At 37.0% G+C, this 10,098-nt stretch overlaps 1 long non-coding RNA gene across 1 annotated transcript; it reads right to left on the bottom strand.

Moving 5' to 3' along the window:
• Positions 1–1,408: 1,408 nt before the first annotated feature.
• Positions 1,409–6,483, bottom strand: LOC144963765 (uncharacterized). Its single transcript, XR_013643703.1, has 4 exons — positions 6,380–6,483; positions 3,618–4,211; positions 3,131–3,361; positions 1,409–2,225 (listed from the first exon to the last, which is right to left on the bottom strand). It is a non-coding gene; the product is annotated as an uncharacterized LOC144963765 (long non-coding RNA).
• Positions 6,484–10,098: the final 3,615 nt, after the last annotated feature.

Genomic DNA, 10,098 nt, shown 5'->3' with positions numbered 1-10,098 from the left:
AGCCCCCATCGCCGCCGCGAAGTTTTTATTCTCTGTTGTTTTCTGGCACTTTCCTACTCACTTCATTTCTTATCAACATAAGTTCCTGCTCCACTCACTTTTCTGAATTAAAAACAGCCATCTACATAAAATAACAGAAGACACGTCCCCTTCCTGTCCTTTATTTCAACACCCCAATGAAACAGTAACACACCACTTGCTTGAGTGTCAACCTCTTGAAGACCTGAGATGCACATTCCTCCCACCCAATCCAAGCATCAGTATTACACTGTATAGTCACCTCAGGGAACAACGATAAAAGACGTCTAACTTTTACGTCATGGCACAAGACCGAAGGGCTAGAGCTCATCTTGTCGCTGGTTCGGATAAGTGTTACCCATCACCTCCAAACAGTATTATGTCATGATTCTTAATATAGAATTCAACTATAGACAGTTTTGTTGTATATTTGATGTTGCATAGTCATAAACCCATCAAAATACGAATAAAACCCAAGGTTATTTACAATAAAGACCAACAAATGACAGTGGCACAAATCGTGAGGTCTTCTGTTAATATTATGCCCTTTCCTTTTAAATTTAAAAATATATATATAATATATATATCACTTAAGTCTTATCATCCTATTAAGTATAAGATTTCTAATACAACAATGAGCCCATAATAATTTGGGTAATCAGACCTGCAAAAAAGGTCACATTGCGCCAGATTATTTAAAATCACTTCGTACAGGTCACATTCAATGTCGCTCACTCAGGTCATAATACTTTGAAAGAAAAATCTCTAAAACTGTTTTTGATCAGTCTTCGTTGAAGCCAAGATGTAGGAATAAGTTGGGGAATATTAGATGAGTATCAGTAACATCAGCATATAAATGGCAACATGTTGTAAGACTGAATGATGCTGGTGAGATGAGTGGTGTAGACATTACACAGGAACGGACACAAAACTGATCCCTGTGGCACGCTGAAATTAAGAGTGTCTGGATTGAAGATCCTCCATTTATGAGCATTTTATTGAGTAAGGATCTTCAAATGATTAGACAACCACTTGACTGCCATAACACGAAATGAAGTGAGAAGGAAAGTGCCAGAAGATTACAGAGAATAAAAACTTCACAATGGCGACGGGGGAAATGAACCTGCGACCTTACTGGTACGACAACTCCGTCTGGCCGGGGAGATCTGGACCCCAAAAAAAGTCGTTTCAAACTCTATGTCCATCTTGAGCCACTGTCCTCGACTTCTTGAGGTCATGGGTTTAACACACACAAACGCACCGAAGTTTGTTCGCCAGCATTTAAACTTAACAGCTAATATTTTCAACACAAACATGTAACACAGAAATGATTGAGACATTGAGTATGCTCTGGTATGCCATAGCAGTGATTGCCAAATGTATCCTTTATTCAGCCAAAGGGAATCGTGTGGTCTACAATATCGAAGGCTGAAATTAAATCTAAAAGGAGGGGTGGAAATGGGAAAATGGCTCCCTATGGTCTGCTGGAGGATTAAATGCGTCATTGTGAAATGCCTTGAGTGTGGTAAATCCGTGGAAATGCTATATATCAATAATCATATCAAACAATAAATTGAAAGATAAAGAGCTGAAAAGGTGTGTATAAAGGTGACAAAGTTGACAAAGATTTGCCTGACACTGACATCTTTCATACACACTTATTCAGATCTTTATCTTTCATCAGTGCCTGCTCCCTAAATTCTTAATAAATGGAAACCATCTGCCATTCCAAACAAACGACCACTGTTGTTAAAAATAATTTATTATTCAGTCAGTACTTTCGCAATTGAAAACTCCTGGTCACCTAAACAGTATGAATTTTTAAATAAAAAATATATAAATAGAGCTCCCGCTCTCTCTCTCTCTCTCTCTCTCTCTCTCTCTCTCTCTCTCTCTCTCTCTCTCTCTCTCTCTCTCTCTCTCTCTCTCTCTCTCTCTCTCTCTCTCTCTCTCTCTCTCTCTCTCTCTCTGCAATGGTGGAGGAGACCGGGGTACGCTTCTCAACGACGAACTGTGATTAATCCGTTGTGGGGTGGGTGTTGGTGAGGATGGAGTTGTGATGCTCATATTGCCGTATATCGCATCCTGGTGTTGATCTGGTGTGGGTGCTGGCCATTCGTGACACGGATGGTGGGGGATTTGTCTGAGATCAATGCAGGGAATGGGTTGGAGGGCAAACCTGATTGCCGTAAATATTGTCTCCTTGTCTGGAATAAAAAAAACAAAACAAAACAAGAACATTTATACAGAAGCAAATAATGATAAAGACGATGGTGATAATATCAAGGAAATTCATAACGATCTATGTAAATAATAATTGTAAACATTTTGAGAGTGCATTTTAGTGGCTCCGCGAGGATTTGTTTGTTCACCCAACAGGTCATACAGCCCTGAGTCCACAGTTCCTACAATTCAAGTTAACCCTTGGTGGAGGGGTGGGGGGGGGGGAAGGGGGGGGGTTGTATAATATCGCTATCCGTCAGTGATTATAGATTTGATGCTCTATAGATCACTTCTGCGTCCAGTGAAGAAATTGAAGAATGTCAACAGTAAAGACATTTCACAATGCTTGGTATGCCTTGATAGAAAGTATTTTTCTGTTTTAACTCTTATGTACGATGAGTACGATGAGAGAATGCGAATAAAGAGCCTTTTCCAAGGACTCAACTATGTGCAGAGCGAGGCTTGAACCCAGGACCTTCCGATCTGAAAGCGAGTGTCAGACCACAAGACCACATAGACTCCATGCGGACATGACTAGGGAGTAGATAATTTGATTTTTAAACTAATTAATTACTATTAAAAATAAATGTCTGCCTTTCCACCGCAGTATCATAACATACTGACGCCTGGGCATTCCATGAAGGAATATAGTTATAGATAATCCATCAAACGGGGCGTCTGATGTCAACAGGAATCACCCATGTTGTCCAAAGTGAACAAATTGGGGGTTCATAATCTTGCCCAAGGAATAAAAAGGAAGTGTCTGAAATGGGTTTCGAACCTAGGACCTTCCTAATCCCCCAACCACTCGGCCACTCCCCCCCCCCCCCCCCCCCCCCCCCCTAATTGATTACTACATGCTGGAATCAATATAAGTAACAAGTCTTACTCGAGAACATCGAACTCTGACCCCCAGCTGACCCCACTGCAGACGTCGCCCCTGGCGTTTCCTGGCGACACGGCGAGGAAAGCTGGTGGGCGTGGTCTGCTCGTGTCAGCCTGTGTTGTGGTTTCTTTTTATTCTTTCTTATTTCCTTCCGTCACTCTTTCCATCTCTTGGTCATTGCCCTGCTCCTGGTTCGTCGAAAGTTTTTTCAAACTTGTTCTCTTCATGTTCCGTCTGAAAAGTATTTTTTTTAATAATTAAAAAGTACGGGTCAACGCCTGGGTTATTTGAGTCTTTCCTTGGAATAGACACTAAAGACACATTTCTACAATGGGATGCATAAAGGAAATTTTATTTCATATCAAAATCTATCTTATTTAAAATCTTTCCCACAAAAATTGTTTCTGAACTTTTTGACCTTAAGAATTATTATTGAGGAAAATATCTGAAGCACCCGTGTAGATAAAGTGGGATCATGACAATTACTCACTGCAGTATGAAGCGGTCAGAGTGCTTTTGTATCCGATGGAATACGGCGATCACCAAGAAGACCAAAGGACAGCACCCACAAAACTTCCAAAGCCAATCAAAATATATTTCAACATTCCATTGTGAAATTCTTCACCCGTGTCCGGTTCCGATTCTATCAGCTGGTATTGATTGCTGCCATTTGTAATTTTTTGTGTAGACCCAGTGAACATAACAATGGCTTTGGCACTTGAGAGAGTTGTCGAATGTATTAGAATGTCAGTCGTTGTTCTGATTGGACCCAGTCTGGGAGAATCGGGTAAGGTTGTGAAACTCAGTGGATTGGCCCTGATCATGTGACCGTCCACTGTCAGACTTTTAAGTTGAACATAATAACTGGTTCCTGGTTTCAGATCCATAAGCATGTGTTTCTTGGTTTTGGCGTCAATTTTGGCGGTAAAGATGCGCTAATCTTCTGCGAAAATGTCGAAATACCATTCCCTCGTGACGTAACCGACCAAATCCCACGTGACTAGTACACTAGTGGATGAAACTGGTTTTACTTTCAGCTGGAATATCTCGTTTGGAAATGGCCCTGTTATAGAAGAAGCATTTGCTGGAACAATAAAAAAGAGGGTATTAGTTAAAATTTCAAAGGGATTTACAAACATGACTAATATCCGATTCTTTCATCTCTTTGTATTTATTAAGCGAGTTATTTTTATTGTGCCCAATAACACAACGAGTTTGCCAGTATGTGTAATTGCACGATAAAAATATAAAGAGTTTAATAAATACAAAGAAATGAAATTCCACCCCTCCATGTAGGATTATTAGATATTTGGGGGAAAAAATGGTATGGTATTAGTATTTCTATTCACCACAATTTGTATCTTTCTCCAAATTTTTGAATGACAATAAATTTGACCCAAAACTAAAAACGTTGATTTGTATTCATGAGCACCAAAAGATTATTTATAATTATCAATCAGATGTCTTTTACACACTGAATTGATGACTAGATCGTTCCTAAGCACTAACTGATCAGAATATTTCCTGCCATTTAGCCATTCTGTCCATTTGACTATGTATTCTAGTCAACAAAAACACATGGCAAACCATATGCAAAACAGAGGAACATAAGTCAGTTCCACAGTTAGTGAGTATTCACCACACTGTTGTTACACATTGATGAATGAATTGCATCGCAACACCTGATGACACTATGCATTTTTCCAATCATCTCTTAAATTTGTGAGTGATGATCAGGATATGTGGGTTGTTTGCTTCGGTTGAAAGGTAAGTACTCAAGGTGGCTTCAGGTCATTTGTTTACGATTATAGGTTGATATCAGGGGCAAAATATACTTAACTTTAAATATCTTGTCAAAAATAAAACCACTGAAATGTGTATTCAACTAGACATATTAATAGAATGCACGATAATTGACATAATTTTTAATAGTGTAAGCATTGTATGTTGATTGAATAACCCGATACTCATACTAAATGGTTATAGTAAAAGAAAAGGCATCCATCTTAAGCTTGACAGGCGTAGCAACAAGGGGTCACGGAGGAACCATCAATTGGAACAATCAATTTACAAAAAAATAGGTAAGTCATTAATTCTTTTTCTTGTCCTCGTTAACAAAAACTATATCAGCTGATGTGAAGCTGATGTATGGAAAGCCATAAGTCCCATCAAAAATAGGATGTCTTCAAGATTTTGAAATCGCTGTATGTCTTTGATATGAAAGAAATACGCTTGCCTCTATTAAAATTCTTAACCATGAGATTATTGCTTACATTACATATGCTTAATCTCTTTAAATAAAAAGTACAAAGTTTAAACATTCAGCGTACACACTAATTGCTAAAACCTATGGAAAAAAGCTGCTAAATGCGATGGACTCTAAAATATAATGAACAAAATTGAATATAATAACAGCATTGATAATGAGTAAAAATAATAAACATGGAATGTTTTGGTCTCAAAACCGTTCTTCAGCCAATAACCAAAACGATAAAAACATTTTTACATCACTTCAAATCCAAACAGACAGCACAGAAATATGTGGCGCGTCTTGTCCAATCTTCAAATGGTTTTATAAGAGTAATCATTCATTCTTCCTCTAGGATTATTTGAAACCAACCAGTATAAACATTCATTCTACCTTTAGGATTACTTGATCCTAACCAGTATAAACATTCATTCTACCTTTAGGATTACTTGATCCCAACCAGTATAAACATTCATTCTACCTTTAGGATTACTTGATCTCAACTAGTATAAACATTCAATCTACCTTTAGGATTACTTGATCCCAACCAGTATAAACATTCATTCTACCTTTAGGATTACTTGATCTCAACCAGTATAAACATTCATTCTACCTTTAGGATTACTTGATCACAATCAGTATAAACATTCATTACCTTTAGGCTTACTTGATCCCAACAAGTATAAACATTCATTATACCTTTAGGTTTGTGTGACTCAATTAATTTTGAATACTCTTATATATATATTTTTTGAGTGTGTTACGCATGATTATTGTTATCTGTTATTATCTATGATTTGTATGATGTGTATGTGTATGTGTGTGAGTGTGTATGTGTTATATATATAAATATATATATATATGTGTGTGTGTGTGTGTGTGTGTGTGTGCGTGTGTGTATGTGTGTTACAATGTAAATCACCTCTGCACACCTTGGTGGAAGTTTAGAGCTATACAGATGAATGATAATTATTTGATTTGATCCAGTATAAAGATTACTATACCTTTAGGCTTATTCGATTCCTTCAAGCGTTCAAGTCTGACTGCTATATCCCTGTCTGGTTTGCTGAGATGTCTAAGGTGAGCTGGAATCTCATCACTGCTGTCTGTTGAATGTTTTGGACAAAATAAAATTAACAAAATTGAACATACTAACAGTTTTGATAGAGAGAAAAAAAAACTAAACATGGAATGTTTTGGTCTCGAAACCTTTCTTCAGCCAGTACCCAAAACAAGAAAAACATGTTAACATCACTTCAAATCCAAACAGAAAGCACAGAAATATGTGGCGAGTCTTGTTCAATCTCCAAATGGTTTTACCTGAGTTATCATTCTTTTACCTTTAGGATTACTTGATCTCAACCAGTATAAACATTTATTCTATTTTCAGGCTTACTTGACCTCAATCAGTATAAACATTTATTCTACCTTCAGGCTTACTTGATCCCAACCAGTGTAAACATTCATTCTACCTTTAGGCTTGTGTGACTCAATTCATTTTGAAAATTCTTATATCTATTTTTTAGTGTTATGCATGATTATTGTTATCTGTTGTTATCTATGACTGTATGATTTGAGAATGTTTGTGTGTGTGTGTGTGTGTGTGTGTGTGTGTGTGTTTGTGTGTGTGTGTGTGTGTGTGTGTCTTTGTTGGGTTATTTTGGGTGTAATTCGTAGACCATTACAATGTAAAGTGCTTCTGCACACCTCGGTGAAAGTTTAGAGCTATACAGATGAATGATAATTATTTGATTCCATCCAGTATAAACATTACTATACCTTTAGGCTTATTCGATTCCTTTACATTACTATACCTTTAGGCTTATTCGATTCCTTCAAGCGTTCAAGTCTGACTGCTATATCCCTGTCTGGTTTGCTGAGATGTCTAAGGTGAACTGGAATATCCTCACTGCTGTCTGTTGAATGTTTTGGACAAAATAAATTAACAAAATTGAACATACTAACAGTTTTGATAGAGAGAAAAAAAAACTAAACATGAAATGTTTTGGTCTCAAAACCGTTCTTCAGCTAATAACCAAAACAAGAAAAACATATAATTTACATCACTTCAAATCCCAAAAGAAAGCAGAGAAATATGTGGCGAGTCTTATCCAATCTCCAAATGGTTTTATAAGAGTAAACATTCATTTAACCTTTAGACTTACTTGATCCCAACCAGTATAAACATTCATTCTATTTTCAGGCTTACTTGATCTCAATCAGTATAAACATTCATTATACCTTTAGGCTTACTTGATCCCAACCAGTATAAACATTCATTATACCTTTAGGATTACTTGATCTCAACCAGTTAAAAATTCATTATACCTTTAGGCTTACTTGATCCCGACTAGTATAAACATTCATTCTAACTTTAGGCTTACTTGATCCCAACCATTATAAACATTCATTATGCCTTTAGGCTTACTTGATCCCAACCAGTATAAACATTCATTATAGAACTAGGATTACATTATAGAACTAGGATTACTTGATCCCAACAGTATAACCATTCATTATACCTTCAGGCTTACTTGATCCCAACCAGTTAAACATTCATTCTATCTTTAGGATTACTTGATCCCAACCAGTATAAACATTCATTATACCTTCAGGCTTACTTGATCCCAACTAGTATAAACATTCATTATACCTTCAGGCTTACTTGATCCCAACCAGTATAAACATTCATTCTACCTTTAGGATTACTTGATCCCGACCAGTTAAACATTCATTCTACCTTTAGGCTTACTTGATCCCAACCAGTATAAACATTCATTATACCTTCAGGCTTGTGTGACTCAATTCATTTTGAATATTCTTATATATATATATATTTTTTTTTTGGGTGTGTTACGCATGATTAATGTTATCTGTTATTATCTATGATTTGTATGATGTACGTGTGTGTTTGTACATGTGTGTGAGTGTGTATGTCTTTGTTGGGTTTTTTTTTGGGTGTAATTCGTAAACCATTACATAGCAATGACTATCGTGCACAAATCTTTGGGCCTCTTTTTCGCTCACGAAGTGCCCGAATTCGCGTCAAAATATGGGACGAAGCCGTTTCGTATATGCTATTTTAAAAATTAATTACGACGCTGTTTATCGATGAATATAACTGAAAGTTGGCACACAGTTAGAAAAAAGGTCATTTTAGATTATCTCAAGCGACAAAACTCGTGCAATTACCAGAAGACCGTTAAAAATAGATTTTACTCTTTGGAGTAGAATATTTCTAAAACTACCGGGCGTGGAGGTTTTGTCGCTGACAAGGTAATACATGAACATTTCTTCTTTTTGGTTGTAAAATTTCATATGAATATGACGAGTACTTTTCCCGTATTTTACAAAACACCATCCTAATTTGCTCTTCAAGTTTCAATCTTTTAATCCACTTATTACGCAAGATACAACCAAAGGTCGAAAAAAAATGCCGAAAAAGCGTCCCATATTTTTGCGTTTTTTTCCTCTTTGCGGGTCATCCAAATAAATGACACCTTTGAAACTGTAACTTGTATGGTGTCCCTGTAATACAACTACTGACATGTATGGTGTCCTTGTAATACAACTACTGACATGTATGGTGTCCCTGTAATACAACTACTGACATGTATGGTGACCTTGTAATACAACTACTGACATGTATGATGTCCTTGTAATACAACTACTGACGTGTATGATGTCCCTGTAATACAACTACTGACATGTATGGTGTCCTTGTAATACAACTACTGACATGTATGGTGACCTTGTAATACAACTACTGACATGTATGGTGTCCCTGTAATACAACTACTGACATGTATGGTGTCCCTGTAATACAACTACTGACTGTATGGTGTCCCTGTAATACAACTACTGACATGTATGGTGTCCCTGTAATACAACTACTGACATGTATGGTGTCCTTGTAATACAACTACTGACATGTATGGTGTCCTTGTAGTACAACTACTGACATGTATGGTGTCCTTGTAATACAACTACTGACGTGTATGGTGTTCTTGTAATACAACTACTGACATGTATGGTGTCCCTGTAATACAACTACTGACATGTATGGTGTCCTTGTAATACAACTACCGACATGTATGGTGTCCCTGTAATGCAACTACTGACATGTATGGTGTCCCTGTAATACAACTACTGACATGTATTGTGTCCCTGTAAAACAACTACTGACATGTATAGTGTCCTTGTAATACAACTACTGACATGTATAGTGTCCCTGTAATACAACTACTGACATGTATGGTGTCCTTGTAATACAACTACTGACATGTATGATGTCCTTGTAATACAACTACTGACGTGTATGATGTCCCTGTAATACAACTACTGACATGTATGGTGTCCTTGTAATACAACTACTGACATGTATGGTGTCCCTGTAATACAACTACTGACATGTATGGTGTCCCTGTAATACAACTACTGACATGTATGGTGTCCCTGTAATACAACTACTGACATGTATGATGTCCCTGTAATACAACTACTGAACTGTATGGTGTCCCTGTAATACAACTACTGACATGTATGGTGTCCCTGTAATACAACTACTGACATGTATGGTGTCCTTGTAATACAACTACTGACATGTATGGTGTCCTTGTAGTACAACTACTGACATGTATGGTGTCCTTGTAATACAACTACTGACATGTATGGTGTCCTTGTAATACAACTACTGACATGTATGGTGTCCTTGTAATCCAAG

The sequence above is a fragment of the Berghia stephanieae genome, chromosome 1 (genome assembly GCF_034508935.2).
Source record: "Berghia stephanieae isolate SIO BIC M18660-M18661 chromosome 1, UCSD_Bste_1.3, whole genome shotgun sequence".
Lineage (NCBI taxonomy): Eukaryota > Metazoa > Mollusca > Gastropoda > Nudibranchia > Aeolidiidae > Berghia > Berghia stephanieae.
This window is presented reverse-complemented; position numbering and strand designations above follow the sequence as displayed.